Source organism: Podarcis filfolensis (assembly GCF_964270895.1).
Source record: "Podarcis filfolensis genome assembly, chromosome: 3".
NCBI lineage: Eukaryota > Metazoa > Chordata > Lepidosauria > Squamata > Lacertidae > Podarcis > Podarcis filfolensis.
The window spans coordinates 52534469-52553997 of NC_139606.1; the positions used below are offsets into that span (position 1 = coordinate 52534469).

At 41.4% G+C, this 19529-nt stretch overlaps 1 protein-coding gene across 26 annotated transcripts in view; it reads right to left on the reverse strand.

The window, feature by feature from the left end:
- The window catches only part of FYN (FYN proto-oncogene, Src family tyrosine kinase), a 105885-nt gene that overhangs the window by 49715 nt on the left and 36641 nt on the right, over positions 1 to 19529 (reverse strand). For 24 of the 26 annotated variants that reach the window (XM_083608581.1, XM_083608592.1, XM_083608590.1 and 21 more), the window contains one exon: positions 4290 to 4362. The exons of the other annotated variants lie outside the window; for them this stretch is intronic. The gene's annotated coding sequence lies outside the window, so the exon portion shown is untranslated. The remainder of the gene's footprint in view (positions 1 to 4289; positions 4363 to 19529) is intronic. 26 annotated transcript variants of the gene reach the window in all.

Below are 19529 nucleotides of genomic sequence, written 5' to 3' on the forward strand. Positions count from 1 at the left end.
TTTAAATAAATAAACCATCGTAATGGGTTGAGATGGCAAATAATTTAAAAGCATCTTCTTCCCCCCTCCCCTTAGCCACTGCTAAAGCTCTTGTTAGTAGTGGTAAAGTGTACAAAATGCATAAACAAGAAACATAATCTCAATTCTGGAAAAAAAGGCTTCTCTCCCACTCCTCAATGCAAAACCTTAACAATGCAGATACAGACAAACCTAATACTCAGAAATGGATGCTCTGTCAGCACGTTAAAGAGAAAATGTTATTTTAAAAATGGCAAAGAAAGAAGCCACAATTTCTGGGGTCTTTCTAGAATTCAAGCCACTTCTGAGCATATTAAAGAGAAGTGTTATTAAAGAAAGGACAAGAAAGAAACCATAATTTCTGGGGTCAATCTACAGTTCAAGCCACTTCTAAGGATATTAAATGGAAACTATATTTGGATTTCAGTGAGCAAAATCTTTTCGGTTTTGTGGCAGGTTTTTTTTTTTAACCCTTAGCACAGCGCCCCCACAAGTACAAAGCAGAAGATATTCCATTCTATTAAAATCCTCCAAAGACGTCAGATATGCAAGATGTTATTCAGGCTAGTTGCCAAGCTCTCCAGAAATACTCACCAACCCTGTTCCTTCATATTGCAACTTGCCCACAGATTGCACACCAAGGAAAAATCAACTTATGTGCTCTCAACTGGGTTCAGGCTAGACGTATGACAGTTTCACTGCAACATCATGGTGATCATGGTGTTTGCTCTGTGTCAAAAGCAGTGGCAGCACTGGGCTCTCCTGTGCCATATCACCCCACATGGCAAGGGTCCTCCAGATGTTGAATTCCAACTCCTAGCAGCAGCATGGCCAGTAGCTAGGGATGGAGGGAACTTGAGCCCAACAATATCGGAAGAGGCACAGCCTCTCTCCCCCAACCCCATATAGGATGTGATTCAGTGCTGGCACAGCTATTGAGGCAGACTTGGCTTTAAAATCAAAGCTTTTCACAAAGTGAGAGCTTTAAAAGAAGGGGAGATAAAGATGAGAAGTCCAGAGTTTGCCCCATAATGTGGGTGGCATGAAATATAGTTGGGACATGTCAGCGAAGTCTCAGCATGAATGTATGTGTTAACATACTGTGTACCTAGAACATAACTTAGGGGCATTAATTAAAATGGATCTGGTCTGAGTAAAATTTAGGTGACCACCACTCATAAAGTTGGGCACACTGAGCTCCAGATCACTGTCAGAAAGCAGCTGAATCCTAGAACACAGACGTCTGCCAACATGCCAGTGACAGCTTCCTTTTTGGGGCTAACCAACAGCTTCAAGGGGGTGCTTCTTCATAAGGTTCATGGTAAGGGGGGAAAGGCTTGTCCTCCTTCCCCATGTTCCATGGCCCCAATCCTGGTCTTCCCTCCTCCCCTATTAATGTTATTTAGAATAAAATAACTGGACATATTAAATTTAATCCCACATTGAATGTTGCATCTGATTCGACCCTCAGGCAGAAGCATTCACATTACTACCCACCCAGTGTTTATAGCTGGAGATGCCAGAGACTGAACCTAGGGACTTCTGCCTTGCAAAACACATGCCTTACTATTGTGCTATGGTTTTCCCCTGCTTCATTTTGGGGGCCTTCATTTTGAAAATGGCTACTGGTAATTGGCTAAAGATGCTATACTGATGGAGGGTTAAGATACCAAATGTTTATTATAAATAAAATGCTACATTGAGTAAGTATTTTTGTTCCTATTCATAGTATTTTAAATACTGAATAGGCATTAGAAAGAATGCAGAATCACCCTTTGAAACAGTATTAATATAAAACTTTGCACCAAACTCATACTAGATAAGCTTTTCTACCTTATGGTTTATATGAACAAATCCTATCAATGACCACAACTATCTTACCCATAATTATCTCTCTTCAGTACTACCATCAGAACCAAATAATCCTTGAGAAATGAGACAATACGCAGGAACACATCCTAAGTCCAAGTGCTATACATACATAGAACAAATGTTTCTTTTTAAATAGCTATGATGAAAGTCCTCCTGGGCATTTTTTTTTTAACCTAGCACATGAGCATCATTATTCCAGTTCCTGTCACTGGTCAGCTGGGATACTTTCCCAGGCTTCTGTCTTAATTTGAGCTCAGCAACCTGATTAATAAGCAACTCTATAAAAATATTTCATCATGTGTTATTCATTTTTTTAAAAATCACACCAAGCTCCAATGCTGTTTTCATAATTCATGTGCCAAAGAGATTAAAAGTAAAACCTGGAGAGATCTTTTAGTCAGCAAGTGTAATGGCTTTAGGGGTTGCTTGTGCGTAAGTTGCCGCCGCTCTGGGCTAGGTTGGCTGGTTAAACCATTTCTCACTGGACAGCCATCCACTCCGTGGCTGTTCAGTCGCTGGCAGAATCCGTCAGTGGGCGTTTCTTAAACCTTTTCCAACATAAAAGTTGTTTGACGCCCAGTCTCCTCCTACTCTCCCTGCGCGGAAGTCTTCTGCGCAGGGAGGGCGTGGGTAGCGGAGGACCTGTGCTCTCCCCGCTGGTGTCCAGTGAAAAGTCCCGGAGCCTGCTCTCTGCTTCCCCCATTGGCCCCCCTCTATCCCTGGTGTTGCGCTGATTTTCTTCCCCAACCGGAGACCTGCCTCTCTCCCTGCTTGGCCCCTCTCCAGCATCGCTGTGGAGCCTCGCCTCCTCCTCTAGTTCCGATGGCAGTTCCCTGACAGCAAGCAATGTGTAGTTTTCTCACTGAGGCCACATCCTTACTGTTGAGGTTGTGCATATGAGCGTATAGAAAAGCCATAAATATATTTAAATAAATCACATAATTATGTCAAGGCACTAGTATGCCACGCTTAGTAATATGGAAATGAATCTATGTTGCTTTTGCAGAGCAATCCTACTGAACGGTTGTGTAGGGTGAAAACTGATGGCAGAGGATGTAAGATCTCCAAAGTCCTGCTAAGCAGACAGCAAAAGGGTAGAAGAGAGAGCAAAGTGGTGCCTGTGGTTTTTGTCCCCCCTTGGGCTATTTTTTTAGTTAATAGATACATGGCATTTAACACTTATAAGACTCAGCTACATAGAGAAAACATCCTCTTCAGCATGTTGGAGGTGATGCAAGGTAATTGGCATGACTTTCCATATGTGATGGACATGGGAATTTGTGCAGCCATTTGGGGAAAGGTTATTTACAGAAATAAGCAAAAGTATGAATCACAATGTACAATGCAACCCATGCCTAGGTTTATTAACATTTTTTAAATCACTCAAATTATTGCACAAGGAACTTTTCTTCTGGTAGCAGCATGATTGCTCATAGCAAAAAATATAAATAAAAAATTGGAAAGGACTGGATCATCTACACATCACACAATGGAAACAGAACGTATGGACATTGCTTTATCTGAAAAACTAAGAGAGTCCATGCCCTGAATGATGGCAAATGATACGGACGATTTTGCTGAAATATGGCACCCCTTTTATAAAGTATTCAAATGAACACTCTGATGACTGGCAACTACCATCTACACATAGATTTATTACTCTTCTGTCCAGGGAGAGGGGTAGGAGGGGAAAAAACCCAATTGTTTAGACACTAATATCTTCCACCTCTTTCCAAGCCTCTAACAAGAGTTACTACTTTCAGTCAGCACACTGATGGACAAAAAGTTGAATTATATGGGAAGTCCTATCCTCCAATGAGAAATCTGCATGGATCATCTCTAGGGAGTTTTATATGTCATTGTCTGATATAACAAGGAGTAACATTATACAAAATCAGTCCTCGATAAAAAAAGACATGGTACAAGAGACAAGAAACAGATGCGGTATGTCAGTCTCCACACTGTTACAACATCATTTATATCAACCTTTTAAAAATAGTTCTATCAGAACCATAATACTAGTTTGCATGATGCCATAGGAAATTTCTTTTTTAAGGCAAACCTTTATAATATCCCTCCCTTAGATTTTAGCTCCAAGGCTTTTAAGTACTTTATAAAAGCCACAGCACAATAAGTTTAAGCTGTTTCAGAAATTAAACTGTCTAGTGCATTCCTTGCCTCAAGGCTCAGCTTGATTTCTTTCAAGACTTCTCATTATAACCCAAAAGTCTTCATGCAAAACTAAAATAAAGGAAAATAGAAAAGGAGGAAAATACTGCCCACACCAGTAACCAACTTTGTAAAATTATAGGTTTCCTATCTAAGTAGAAATTAAAGCAGAACAGTTGAAAGAATTTAATGGGCACAACTACAAAAGCGTAAGATATAGAGTTGCTTACCAGAATTTCCCCCCTGTAAACAGAGCAAGTTTTTATTCACCACATTTTTTCAAGGGCTTCTGTAAGACTGGACCTGCAACAAAAGAGGGAATTGCTCAGTTATGTACCGGTACTTCCATCATTATTTACTTACACAGTGCCGAACAATTTTGGTGTTTCTAACAAAACTCCTTTTATAACAATCTTTGGATCGGGCTGTACACCAATGATGGGACTGGAGCATAACACCAACACAGGGAGTTGACCTGTTTTTCAATTTTTTAAAAATGCCAATATGGAGTTACCAACAGCCAAGAGAGCAGAACCAGTGGATGAAGGCATTGTCCAATCTTTCTTTCACAGTATTGATTTTTCCTCTTTGTAAAAGGTATACTTGAGATTGAGCGTTATTAACAAAACATATGGTCTGTGATAAAACCAAAAATAACGTACCCTTCAAAATTACAATGCCTACATAATTGGAATTTTCACATATTGTTAAGAGGCCCCATCCAGCAAGGGAAAGTGTTACAATAAATACAATTAATTCCTTCAGACTTGCTCAATTATTGGCATGTTGGTGTTTCACATAGCAATAAAGTGTCTCAATCATATGCAACAAAGTAGTTGTAAGAATGAAAGTCTGCAAATTGCTTTCCCACACTCAGAAAATTGTTACTGCTGCAATTGTATCTTTCTGTAAAGTTACAGTTTGCTGCAACGGGTTTACCCTTTATCGTTATACAAAATCACAAATAAGCAATACAATAAGTCCATGATCATAACTGAACACAATTTTCCAGTTACTGAAGGCCATACAAACAGACATGGCATAACTTGGGCACTGTAAAAAGAAAGAACGGTAAAATGGACACGTGCCACTATTTCACCAAAGTTCACTAATTTTTTCATGGCAGCTACTTGAGTTCTTTCCTTAGGCTATATACATAGACAGAACAGCTTGCAGTGCAGACAAGCAGCACTGTCAGAACAATTTTTAGGGCAATAATCATTGGGGAAAAGAAGAGCCTGTGTCTTGTGGTAGTATAAGTTCTGAGAAACAGAGCAAGCAAGATGTTGGAGTGGTTGGAGAATGAGGTACAATGCCATTGAATGCCTGAAGATTAAGGAAGAGAACAGAGGTACAGTACATTCTCTACAGTTAGTTCAAAACTGTTTCCTCAGCATTGAGAGAAGGATAACAATTGTGTTTAAGGTACACATGACTAAAGACTGAAGGCATAATCCTGCTTGGCCTACACAAAGGCCCAGTTCACACATCCCATTAATTAAACATAGGTTTAAATCAACTATGCTTTAATGTGAATTAGCAGAGTACTTGTTCCCAGCTCCTGCTACTGCCATGAAGCAAAGCAGAGTGTCTGTGTCATGGGTAGGAAAACTAAGGCCCGGGGGCCGGATCTGGCCCAATCGCCTTCTAAATCTGGCCTGCGGACGGTCTGGGAATCAGCATGTTTTTACATGAGTAGAATGTGTCCTTTTATTTAATATGCATCTCTGGGTTATTTGTGGGGCCTGCCTGGTGTTTTTACATGAGTAGAATGTGTGCTTTTATTTAAAATGCATCTCTGGGTTATTTGTGGGGCATAGGAATTCGTTCATTCCCCCCCCCCAAAAAAAATATAGTCTGGCTCCCAACAAGGTCTGAGGGACAGTGGACCAGCCCCCTGCTGAAAAAGTTTGCTGACCCCTGGTCTGTGTCATCTGGCAGAGTTGTGTCATCTCAACCTAGGCTTATGGTTTGCTTTCCCCAAACAAACCATGAGTGGTGAGTCAAGAGCAACCCTTGGTTACCACATGTAGCTTGTTGGGGAAGAATCAATCCAGGAGCCCAGGTTTTGATAACATTGGTTTGGTTTGTTTATGATACGGAAACAGCAGCAGTGCAGAAGGAGCACTATGGGGACATCTGTACACCGTGTACTAGCAAGCTTCTTATTTACATTAAACCATTGTTTGTTTCAAACTGTAGTTTAATTTGACCTCTGAACCAGGCTATAGACCGGCTTCATTAGAGGTCAGTATGGCTCTTTTCTCACCCATGCCTACTCCACATATGCTCTGCCACAGCTCAACTATTCATTTCAAGGAGAGGCTCTCTTAAGATGCACAATAAAGCAATCCAGGAACTGCATTTTCCTTAAGCCCGTACATGAAATACTGTTACTCTGAAAAGTGCCTTATTTATTTCCCTTTCCCCTGGAAAAATGTATTGCTGACTTTAAGAAAACATATTATGGCAGTGAACAGCATAAGATCCACAACAAAAACCCAACCCGAAAGTACAAAATTCATCACAAAAATCAGTAAATCAGCTTATTACACCAAATAACACATCTCAAGGAAAGTGTGGGTGGTTCCATAGAAGCCATGAGGCAGTCATGGCGTTTCCTTGAAGTGAACATTCATGATACAATCTAGAGTGTGAGGAGAGCTGCAGCTGCCGAGTACCCAGGGCAGATGTTGGGGAGGCAAGAGTTATAGCGGTCTCTAAATATATCTCAGGGTATGGTCTGAATGAAGGCATGTGAGGCCATTGCCTCCGTCTGGTCAGTGCTTGGATGAGAGATTGCCTGGGAACCACATGTATTTCCACCTTGCGTTCCATGATGAAAGAAAGGCAGGATATGAATGTAAATACATAAATATACAACATAAATACATACATAAATAAAACCGAGTCTCTGCATGAGTTGCAAGAGTGCTTCACAGGGGAGTTTTTAAAATATATTTTGAACGGCATATGTAAAAAGAGTTCTATTATCTATGTTTTAATGATACACACACACACACACACACACACACACACACAAGATATGACTTCATCCCTCATTAGCATGCCCTGCAATTAAGATTCTCCTTGGAGGTTAGTCTTTGGGTCCCTCTTTAGATGTTAGGCAGGTTGTAACCTGTGACAGCTGCCCTGCCTGTGACACTCTCTCCCCACGGAAGTTTTCCAGCATCTTCTGGGTATCAGGTAAAGACTCTTCGGGTGGGGGCAAATCTTTTTGTTGCTGGCTTTTACAGTGTGTTTTAACTTGACTTGCAATCGTTTGCATCCTAAGAATCACAAAGTGAATTTTTGAATTGTGCAAAATGAGAGTTTCCCTCATGCAAAATGCCTCTGTCTGATTTTGGGTAATTCCTTCTTCCAACACCAGCTCCCCATGCCATTCTCATGCTGTTCAGGAACCTTTTCACAGCACAAAGGGGAGGGTGTTCAGAGGGAAAGGAAAAAACCCTTCCATGAGCTTCTATTTGTGTATTTTTTCTTCTTCAAATCTAAGCCATTCTTTTTCTGCTGCTCTGTTTTATTTTGATTTTTTTAATGTATTATGGTCATGTTTAAATAATATGTTGGCTATGGTTGAATCACATGCTCCTAGAGGCTTTGCTTTGTAAGAATGAAGTAGAAATCTTTTTGTTTCAAGTACCCCAAAACAGTGATCAACAAATTATGATGTTGTAACTTAAGAACATGCGGCACAATCCTATGCTTGGTTATGCTCAGAAACAAAACCCACTGTATTCAGGGATGTTCATACCCTACCATATTGGACTTGTGTTTTCTGAACTACTAGTAGCAAGACTAGTTTTTTTAAAAAAAAGATTATGTTGACAAACCAATGGAGTGATATCTGATTTGTTCAGCAAACTAAATTAAGTATGTGGGCACATAAATTAAGTATGAAAAGAGCTGTGGTGTATGTACAGAATAAACAATAAGTAGTGTATTCTTACAGACTGATGCTGATTCACTTATTTTTGGGAGGCCAGATTACTATTTCAGAGTGTATTTTGTGACAGATCAGTACTGAAGTAGATAGAAAACTCAGATAAAGAAATATATAGATATATATTATGAGCCAAAGCCTCAATGTGTGCATTTCTACTGTCCACCGCTCCCCAGCTATAAACACTAAGGAGAAATTTTTTCCCCATGTCTAATAGATTTGAAAACCAAGGCCACAACTATATTTTCCCCTGACCTAGAATCCTTCTACACCCAAACCACAGTGAAAGGAAAGTCTAAAGATAAATGAGATGTTTTATTACTTGATTTCATTCAGATCACATTCTGCAAAGCAGAAAACAATAATTACTGGAATTTCTTATTTCCCTCTGACTTCTTCCTGCTCTGCTCAGAAACTCTAATAAATCTGCAAAGAATTATCTTGCTTATGTTAATTAGCTTGTTAGCTACACAGTAGCTCAGCTTTTGCAAAAGAAAAATGCTTGCCATAACTGCCAATGAAATTGGTTAGATAACCTCACCCTTTTTCTTAATTTTAAAAAATGGAACTAATTTGAAGAAAAGCTGAATACAATATGATATATTCAGATTCCAAGAGGCAGCCCTTACAGTGGTAGCAAGATATTTTTGTTTGCAAGTCTAGGCCATGCTAATACAGAAGATATTGGTTCAGATGTAATGCTCCAGGCATCATAAACCATGGTTTATGAAACCAGGAACACGCACAGGGCTCACATCTCCTCCTCTCTCCTCAAAATGTGGAACCCTGGTTTAATGCTGGTAAATTAACCAGGATAGTTCTTCCCAGCTTAAAAAAGTATGGTTTATTAAATCTGGAATGGAAAACCGAAACCATGAAACGCTGAAGGCCACTGAATCTGATTTAAGCAACTCTGACACATGGCCCTCAGGGTCCCTTCCAACTCTACAACTCCATGATTCTATGAAGGAACTCTAGCTCATTACGTTCCTCTGCCCCCTTCCTCCTCACTCCCAAACTCTGGATTTGGAATATTAATCAAGTTGAAGCATTCCCTAATATTATTTCTATTATTATGTACTGTAAATCATTTGTACTGCTACCAAATGAAGATGCAAGTGAGTGCTCTAATTTGTAATTATATTATCTATGTTATGTTTTTATTGTTAGCCACCTTTAGTGCTTTGTGTGTGGGGAAAATCACAAGCTATCTCTGGGAATACAGTTCTCAGTTTTTGCTGTTATGTTGCTACTTATGGGTAGCAGCTAAAAACAGTCCAGAAGAAGCACTGATAAGGACAGATCAATATTTGTTCCCCAAAATGGTATTATTATATTATTGTGATTATTTGTTTCGTTTATGAATCATTTCCTATGAAGCATTTCAAAGTGATTTTGCAAAACAATTAAAAATATATAAACAATTGCATACGTAAGAACAAGTTCAAATCCAATATGAATACAAAAGGAATTTTCCACCTAAAGGGCACCAACAGATGCTGAAAAGACAAACGTAATCGTAACTATGAAAGATGCTTAGCAGAACTGGAAAGGCTTGGGCCCTTTATGATTCCAGTAGATATATGTTGCTTTAGATAATGATAATACCTATTATTATTTATTAGATCTTTAGATTGCCCTTAATTCCAAAGGATTCCAAAGAGAATGACAAAGCAATACAAAAACCCAGCTCACATTGAAATAAAAATTGACGTACAATTGAAACAGGGATGGCTAACCTCTCTGGATATTACTGAACTACAACTGCCATCAGTAGCATAGAGCATGGCCAGGAATGATGGAAGCTGTAGTCTGGAGGGCCACAGGTTTTCCATTCATGCTTTAAAACAATAATTGCAATAATTAAGGTTCTATAATATGAAAAAAGCCCAAACCGAAAGGTAGGATCAGTAGGGTGACTCCAAACACAGCAACCAGGAATCTTCTGAGGGAAATTATCTCTTTCCCCAAGCATCAGCAAACTGTAACATCACAACAATATTACTATATACAGCAAGTCTAGACAAGCCAGATCTTTCTCCTGACAATGCAAAATGTTATAGTGGTGAAATCAAGATAGCAAGACAAACTGCTTTCCTTGTTTTAGGTAGATGTCAGGTGCTATCATGTAGGATAGTTTTCATATGACCAAAGCACCCTTGAAAAACAAAGAGAATACTATACATATCTTAATGCATCTAAGAATTGCAATGATAAACATTTCATAATAAAGTAGATCATGTTTGAAATGAAGTGGCAAACACAACTGTATCACATAATTAAGTGGTGAGGAACTGGTCATGAATGAAATATGGCCTGCAAATGAACAGAAGCACACTACTGAATCATGGCCTTAAAGTGAATAGAAGAAATGTCTATCCAACCTTCTCTTAAGTGGCTTCAGAGTACCGCAGATACTGCCAGAAACACATGAAAATACCAGGCATGTTTTATAGTATCCTTCTCATTCCAGGTAGCACTACGGCTTCCAGTCATAGACAGTTGCAAGTATGTAGGAGTCGGCAAGAAAGTGAATGAGAACCCAAAGTCTCAGTGTCAGAGCAAGTCTCCAGGCCACCAGGGGTAGGTGTGTGGATCTGCGTTCACAGCATTGTGCGCTGGACACAATGGGGCCAACATCTTGGTCTGAATGCCTGAGCCCATACTACTACTACTACTACTAATAATAATAATAAATTTTATTTATATCCCGCCCTCCCCAGCCGAAGCCGGGCTCAGGGCGGCTAACAACAATAAAACAGTACAAAAGTACAGCACAAACAACATTCTAAAATCATTCATTATAAAATTAATTTGTATCAAGCCACTGGCAACCATTGGGCCAGAGCTCCGCGAAGATTGCCAAGGGAGGGAGTCAGGCTGTGCCCTGGCCAAAGGCCTGGTGGAACAGCTCTGTCTTGCAGGCCCTGCAGAAAGATGTCAAGTCCCGCAGGGCCCTAGTCTCTTGTGACAGAGTGTTCCACCAGATCGGAGCCACAGCCGAAAAAGCCCTGGCTCTAGTTGAGGCCAGCCTAACTTCTCTGTGGCCTGGGACCTTCAAGATGTTTTTATTTGAAGACCGTAAGTTTCTCTGTGGGGCATACCAGGAGAGGCGGTCCCGTAGGTATGAGGGTCCTAGGCCGTATAGGGCTTTAAAGGTTAAAACCAGCACCTTAAACCTGATCCTGTACTCCACCGGGAGCCAGTGCAGCTGGTATAGCACTGGGTGAATGTGATCTTGCAGCGAAGACCCCGTAAGGAGTCTCGCTGCAGCATTCTGCACCCGCTGGAATTTCTGGGTCAGTCTCAAGGGCAGCCCCACGTAGAGCGAGTTACAATAATCCAGTCTGGAGGTGACCGTCACATGGATCACAGTGGCTAGGTCAGGGTGAGAGAGGTAAGGAGCCAACTGCTTAGCTTGGCGGAGATGGAAAAATGCCGCCTTTGTTATAGCTGCAATCTGCGCCTCCATGGAAAGGGAGGTGTCGAAGATTACACCCAAACTCTTAACGGACAGTGCTGGCACTAATTGCGCCCCCGCAAGAGATGGGAGTTGCCCCCCCAATCCCATATCGTCCCGTCCCAGCCACAGGACCTCTGTCTTCGAAGGATTTAGCTTCAACCGGCTCCCACGTAACCATCCAGCCACAGCTTCCAAACATCTGGTCAGTGTGTCTGGGGCCGAGTCAGGATGACCATCCATCAACAGATAGAGTTGGGTGTCATCGGCATACTGATGGCAACCCAGCCCAAAACTCCAGACAAGCTGGGCGAGGGGGCGCATAAAGATGTTGAAAAGCATCGGGGAGAGTATCGCACCCTGAGGTACTCCACACAGCAAGGAGTGGCGCGATGACAATTCCCCCCCAAGCGCCGCCCTCTGTCCCCAACCAGAGAGAAACGAGCGCAGCCATTGAAGGACTGTGCCCTGGATCCCCACGTCGGCAAGGCGGTGGTCCAGGAGTTCGTGATCGACCATGTCAAAAGCTGCTGACAGATCTAGAAGAATCAGCAGCCCCGACCCGCCTCGATCCAGCTGTCTACGAAGATCATCTGTTAGGGCAACCAGAGCCGTCTCGGTCCCATGACCAGCGCGGAAGCCGGACTGGAATGGATCCAGAGCCGATGACTTGGCCTAAGGGGTATGACATGGGATGGCCTGCTGCCTTGGCTGACATTGTGCACTGCAGTGGTGGGCTCCCCAGATGCCCTGATCATAACTGTAATGACAATTATATGGTCAGAACCATTGGAATGCCAGAACGGGAGCGGTGCTTTGAAGCCTGCACAAGTCAATCACACTTGGAAGAAAATGAACAGGGTAGTGCAGCACGCAGTGTTGGCACTCTAGGGTCAGGTGATTTGTCACCTTGGCATTAGATTTGACAATGGGGCTCTATACAGACCCACTGGGGTGCACTTTCTGCAGGGGGAAATGAGGGCTAGCTGCTCAATGTGTGTAATAGCAGCAGGGATTGGTTGAAGATGCAATTGGTTTGGCAGTGAGTCAGTAGGAAGGGACTAACTTGTGTGGTGGATAAAGTATTAGGTTGGATCCTTAGTCTGTATGGATGGTGGGCTGGGAGCGCCCCCCCCCGTCCAAGAAATCAAGGTATCCTGTTAAAGGAATCTAGGGTGGGGGTGCTTCTGTCCAGACACCCAGATGGGCACTGAAGGGCCACAGCATCACCAATATTGAGCGGGATTGCCCTGATTTGATGTACATCATAGGGCAACCCTTAAGCTCGGTTAATCCTGTCAAACAATAAAGCAGCAGACAGGGATTTGAGTCAGGATACACACCCAAGGCATGTGCCTGTAATCAATAAAGTTGTGGCCTGTTTTATATCCCAAGTGGTTGTCCTCTGTTTATTTGCAATTTCACCATGCCTTGGCCCACCACCCATTGCTTTACTGTGCCTGGGGCCCACAACATCAGTCTCACATACTACATGCTACACCACTTTTGAAGTTCAATAGTGCTTCAGAATCAGTTTATGCTACAGCATGATGGATGGATGTTGATTTTCCAAGAAAGTCCTGCAGGACACACAAGCCTTTAGGCATGCCTCAAGTAGCTCCCTTAATTGCCACTGTTACCTCCTAGCTGTGCCTTGCAAGTCTGAACAATTCAATCTGTAAAAAATTTGCTAAGATTTAAGCATTTAAATTCAGTGGTCTGATTAAGAAATTAAGACAACAAAACATTCAAGCAAGGGGCTATGCTTAGGTTGCAGAAGATATTTGTACTCATTAGATTTGAGATGAACTGTTTTGTTGCTGTTTGTAGAGCTTTCTAAATTGCATATTATAAACGGCAGACAGAGTATGGTGTTTTTTCTCCCTCTTATGAGTGCTGAAATTGGGATGGGAAAAGTATTACTGCCCGTGGCATGTATACTAATCCCACTGTTCTATCTGGTCACAACTTTTTGGTAGGTTTTTTTAAATCTGCAGAACAGATCTGGCCGAAGATGGCAGCAGGTCAAAATAAATGAGGATGTATACCATGAGAAACAATGCTTCTCTCACACTGTGTTCAACTTTCTTAAACTACTGTTTCCCTCCAGTTAGAAAGAGCGTTTTATCATTTATGAGAATGAAAGTTTTAATAATTCCTTGGGTATAAAAAGTTCTAGCATAATACAAAAAAAGTTAAATAAATATAGTAGGCCAGGAATCCAGGAGGCTACCAAAGTTAACAGGAAGACAGTTGCCTTCTAAACTTGTCACAAACTGTGTACAGACTTAGAGCATTGAAAGCATGCTCAGGGGTCACAGAATGCCAATCAGCCATTGTGGCACACTAAACAATTCATTGCATGTTCCACTTGCCTCCATTTTTATTCAGATATCACCTCTTTACACTGAATGAAAGAAACACAAGTCAACAACCCCTGCTTTCTCTTTAAAATCGTTTTAGCTGCTGATCCCCCCCCTCCTCCAACCACAACAAATATTGAAACCAAGACAAGATCAGGGATTGATGTTATTCCAAAACAAATAATCATGTAAACACTGTCAAGAGTGTTAATTCATTTGTTTAAATTTATAGTTTGCCTTATGTGAAAGTCAAACCTAAAAATTATAACTCCTTACAAGATAGCTAAAATAACTGCATTAGAAATAATTCACTATATAGTCTTCCCCGCTTGCCCTTGAGGAGGCAAGAGCTCACACTGAAACAGGCACATACTATGAGGCAGACACATACCAAGCATTTTGCAGATGGGAACAAAAACCCCATTTATAGGATTCTTTCAATGAATGAACTTATGTCAATAGAGTGAGTTGTTTATAGCTTGAACCATACTTGGTGACTGCCCTTTTTAAGGAATCACATTTCACAACTTGAAAACTCTTTTGAATCCCAACAAACTTACAACTTACAAGTTCTTGTTCCATTACACATATTCTGCCACCAGCAGACACAGAATCTCACTGTGTTTCCAGCAAAACTGTGCTGAACACAGCAGCATTCTTATACTTGCGCAGTATTATCAATCATTTTTCATTTCAGAGCTGATTGCTTAGGACTCTCTCTGTTGTGTTCTAATCAGGGAAATAATATTTTGCTGCAGTATCTACTGCAGTTACTACTAGTCTATCAGCCACACAGTTCATATGGTCCACAGATCAAGTGCCCAGTACAAATCACTTTCCAAGAGAAGAAGAACATCACTGTCCACTTGCACATACTAATTAAAAAAATTTAAATGCATTTTGCAGGCCATTTCATTCCTTTAAATCTACTAAGGATTTAATCAAATTTAAAAGGACTTTCTGTTTTTGTACAGAGAGGCTCTCTCTCTCTCTCTCTCTCTCTCTCTCTCTCTCTCGTGTGTGTGTGTGTTGAGAAATCTACCTCACAAGCCAAGCTTTTTTCTTCATGTAGGAAAGAACAGCAGAAGCCTTTGTCTTTTGTTCAAAAAAGAATCACAGAAGCAGAGCTCCGAAGATGCACTGGGGCTGCTAGAGTTACAAGACTCCAGTTGCTAGATCACAGACATAGGCTCAGACCAAGGTATAGTAACTTTTTATTGTGTTCAGATGTTGCAAACCAGAGCGGCCACTGGAAACATATTACATTCTGTTCTCAATATCTATTCTGGTTCTCAAACACTGCAGAAATGATGGTATTTATTTACTATTAACATCTACATCATTTAGTACCAGGTTATCTTAAGAACCACCATCTCTCCATACACTTTAAGATCATTAGAGGTGGTCCTGTTAAGAGTACCCTTTCCTTCAGACAATGGTCCTTCCTGGTGGTTCCCCTCAGGCTATGGGATGTACTAGAGACACTCACTGGATCCATTCTCTTGGCATGTATTTCAATTCAGCCTTTTTCTGATTAATATCTTGTTTGGCCTTTCAATTTTTAAAAAACCACTATATTATTTGCATGAGTTGTAAGGTAAAAGGTAAAGGACCCCTGGACGGTTAAGTCCAGTCAAAGGCGATTATGGGGTGCGGTGCTCATTTTGCTTTCAGGCCGAGGGAGCAGGCGTTTGCAGACAGCTTTCCGGGTCATGTGGCCAGCATGACTAAATCGCTTCTGGTGCAACAGAACACCGTGACGGAAGCCACAGAGCACGGAAACACTGTTTACCCTGTAACTTTACTTGGAGCTTTACTGTTATTTAAGTGTGATTTCATTCTGAGGATTTTGCTTTTTTTTTTTAAACAAACAACAAGATGAGCTTTGTTGAATTTCAGAATCATGAATTGAAGGTATGAAGTTGCATTACACCAACTCTGACCATTGTTCCATCCTCCACTGTACTGTCTGTTCTAATTGGTATCACCTCTCCAAGGTCTTGGGTCAAGTCTTTCCCAGGCTGGTATCTGTGATCCTTCTAACTGGGGATCCTGGGAACTGAACCTGGGGCATTTTGCAGGCATATCATGTGTTCTTCCCCTTCCCTTCCCTTCTGATGTCAGACAAGCAGTCTGATTGAAATAGAAGGCTTTTCTGATATTATTTTAGGAAGCCCATTTACAGAGCTGTGCTTCACAGTAGTTCATTAGAACCACCTTCCCTCATCTATACCACTGAGTATCAGGGCTAAAGCATGTCCACAAGTAATAGATTTAACTAAGAAGGTAGATTTAAGAATTGCATTTCACATTATTTGTAGCAGTGTTACCATGAGCCACCCCATGGTCAAGACTGAACTACACCCTTGTTCTTTAGTCGTTTAGTCGTGTCTGACTCTTCGTGACCCCATGGACCAGAGCACGCCAGGCACTCCTGTCTTCCACTGCCTCCCGCAGTTTGGTTAGACTCATGTTTGTAGCTTTGAAAACACTGTCCAACCATCTCGTCCTCTGTCGTCCCCTTCTCCTTGTGCCCTCAATCTTTCCCAACATCAGGGTCTTTTCCAGGGAGTCTTCTCTTCTCATGAGGTGGCCAAAGTATTGGAGCCTCAGCTTCACGATCTGTCCTTCCAATGAGCACTCAGGGCTAATTTCCTTAAGAATGGATGCGTTTGATCTTCTTGCAGTCCATGGGACTCTCAAGAGTTTCCTCCAGCACCATAATTCAAAAGCATCAATTCTTCGGCGATCAGCCTTCTTTATGGTCCAGCTTTCACTTCCATACATCACTACTGGGAACACCATGGCTTTCACTATAAGGACCTTTGTTGGCAAGGTGATGTCTCTGCTTTTTAAGATGCTGTCTAGGTTTGCCATCGCCTTTCTCCCAAGGAGCAGGCGTCTTTTAATTTCGTGGCTGCTGTCACCATCTGCAGTGATCATGGAGCCCAAGAAGGTAAAATCTCTCACTGCCTCCATTTCTTCCCCTTCTATTTGCCAGGAGGTGATGGGTCCAGTGGTGATGGGTCCATACACCCTACCATTCCTTAAAATATTGTGTGCTTAAGAAACATAAGAGCAAAATGTCTGTCCATGTTGCAAGTCCAAAATTCCTGTTGCTTTCAAGGAGAACATATATTTATCCAATATTTTAGAACTGTAATTCAAAAAATACAGTAATCTACTTATATTTACAACCAGCATTAGAATTTTTTGTGGACTGCAATTCACATTTGGATCCAAGACAATTCATGCACTTACTGGGCCTATGGCTGGCTTCTTACTTCTTGCTAGGTTGATGTTTTTCATCGGCCTAGACTCAAGAGCGTTTGTGGTTCGCATGAGTGCTCTGTCACAATGTGATACATTTCCTGTCTGGAAAGCAATTCAGCGCAGGAAAGAGTGTTAAAACCCACACACAAAACAACGTTCTGACTTAATATCTGCCTACTACACCTTGTGCACATACATGTTATGCCTGCAAAGACACAACTGCATGCAGTCTACTGGCTCCTGTAAATCTTGCATAAAGTAAAATAGGTAAATAGGTAAAGGTAAAGGACCCCTGGACAGTTAAGTCCAGTCAAAGGCGACTATGGGGCTGTGACGCTCATCTCACTTTCAGGCTGAGGGAGCAGGTGTTTGTCTGCAGACAGCTTTCCAGGTCATGTGGCCAGCATGACTAAACCGCTTCTGGTGCAACAGAACACCATGACAGAAGCCAAAGCACACGGAAATGCCCTTTACCTTCCCACCACAGCCATGTGATTATCACACATGGCATCCCTACACATTGGGATTTACAATTTTCCTTCATTAAAGCTTTCTACACAGCTTCCTTCACTGTCTACACAGAACATACATTTTTGATGACATGCCACAGCATAATCCAATTCTTCTTATTTGTACCGCAGCCCTGAAAAGCCTTTTGTGCCCATGAGAGAATATTCTGTGCACATGGACAAGTCCTAGGGCCTTCCTAGTTAAATGGTTTTAGTGTATAGGGCCATCAAAGCTCAAGTTTTGGGAATGCATATTGTGTGCTTTTCAGATATTTATTTTCTTTGCATGTATTGGACATATATAGCTGTAAGTGATGATGACACACAAAAGGTTTTCATTTGTTAATATAATTTTATTTCAGGCCTTGCTTCAGAGGAAGGAAACCTTGGGGAACTATAATATTTACTCTGAAGTTCAGAATGCTGACATGTAGCAAATGTTCCACAAAACGGATTCTCAATAGCTAAATTCCCTATAGGGAGCCAGCATCAACATCGTGTTTGAAGATTCGTCCCTCACATACTCTCTCCAAAAAAAGAAAAAGGAAAAGTGTCAGAGCAAGCAACTGTGAGTCCCAGCTGTTCAAACCGTTCATTTTTCATAGCAATCCTATTCTTAGTCTAGAGCTCAACGGCATGAAAAGAAATATTGCCTGAAAGAGATTACTTTTCTATGGCAGCAACACTAAGCGCAGTTACTTGAAAACTCAGTGTGGCTTACTTCCAGTTAGACATGCAAAGGATCATGCTGTAAAAATGCAATTAACTCTGTGAAACGAATCTATAAAACTTATTGGTTGCTTTTTTAATGTCATAGTAATATTGGATTCATAGTGTCTACTTGCTGACAGATGCCTAATGGACAAAATACAATCCTACTAGGGTCTTTTTCTTCTCTAAGCAGCTGGACGCATTTTCATGTGTCCAAATATCCTTTGGCACTTCCTGGCACTGTAGTACTTTAAAAATGTACTCAATAGGTTTCTGTTATAGACCTTCTATGTAACATAGACTACATCCCCACTCTTCTCTACAATGTGTTAATTGTTACCCCTCTGCTGCATAGCTCTAAACGGCACAACTTGCAAATTACTGTCTTGGTAAATAAGGTTCTTTTAAAATTCAAATTTTGCTAGGAAATAAACAGTGCGGCATAGGATGCACAAACATAACAAATACAAATTAGTAGTTGTATGTGCAAGGCCCATATATGATAGATAAGAAATAAATATTATCTTGTATACATAAGGTACCATATTTTTCTCTCTATAATGTGTGTGCGTCTTATGGAGAGAATGCAGGCAGGAGGCTCTGCTCAGCGCTCCCTTTAAAGAACCGCATGGAGCATGTGTTTTCTCCTCGGGGAAAAGCCCCCAAGAGATGCACACACATTCTGTGTGCTCTTTAAAGGGAGTGCGGCTCTTGAGGGATGAAGGCTCCCCTTGCCAGGGAGAGGCTGCGCGCGGCTATCCCATAAGCCAGGACAGCCAGTGGGATCTAGCTATAGTTAACTTGGGGTAGGGTAATTCGAAGTGGTCAAATCTTTACATCACTTTCTTCCCATTAGAAAAGCAGCTGTTTTGCCCAACCATGTTAAAGGACAACAACTTTTGGTGAGTGAATGAAGAGACTGCCAAAAACCATGATGATTGTGGAGTGCATAAAATATTGCTGTTAGAATCTATCCTGACACAGCTCTAATGAACTAAAAACAGCATTAGAAGGAATTAGAAAAGCAACACAGGAAATCAGTATAATGGTGTGTACCACTCCAACCAACAATGTGGTGGAATACAGATAGCTGTACTGAATACAGGAAATGTTAACTTACAGCTGAAGCAGCATAACAACAGACTTCTCTTGGTTTTGTAGTGGTTTGGTAGCCTCTTTGTGTAAGAGAG